Below are 262 nucleotides of genomic sequence, written 5' to 3' on the forward strand. Positions count from 1 at the left end.
GCCTAGACCCCCCCCCCACCCATCCACTCTGGCACCTCCTCCTTCTCCCTCCCTTCCCCCCAATTCCCTGGCACCCCCCCCCTCCCCTTTGTGGATCACCTGTCACCCTCCCCCCACCCCCCCCATCATTCCCCGCCACTCATACCTCCATCACTATCCATCACTATCTCACCATAGTTTCTCACTATATTCTGGTGTGTTTTAATTTCTATGTATACGATATTCGTCCCACTTATTTATCGCACAGAAAAATATGCTTGTG

The sequence above is a fragment of the Penaeus monodon genome, chromosome 15 (genome assembly GCF_015228065.2).
Source record: "Penaeus monodon isolate SGIC_2016 chromosome 15, NSTDA_Pmon_1, whole genome shotgun sequence".
Taxonomy (NCBI): Eukaryota; Metazoa; Arthropoda; class Malacostraca; order Decapoda; family Penaeidae; genus Penaeus; species Penaeus monodon.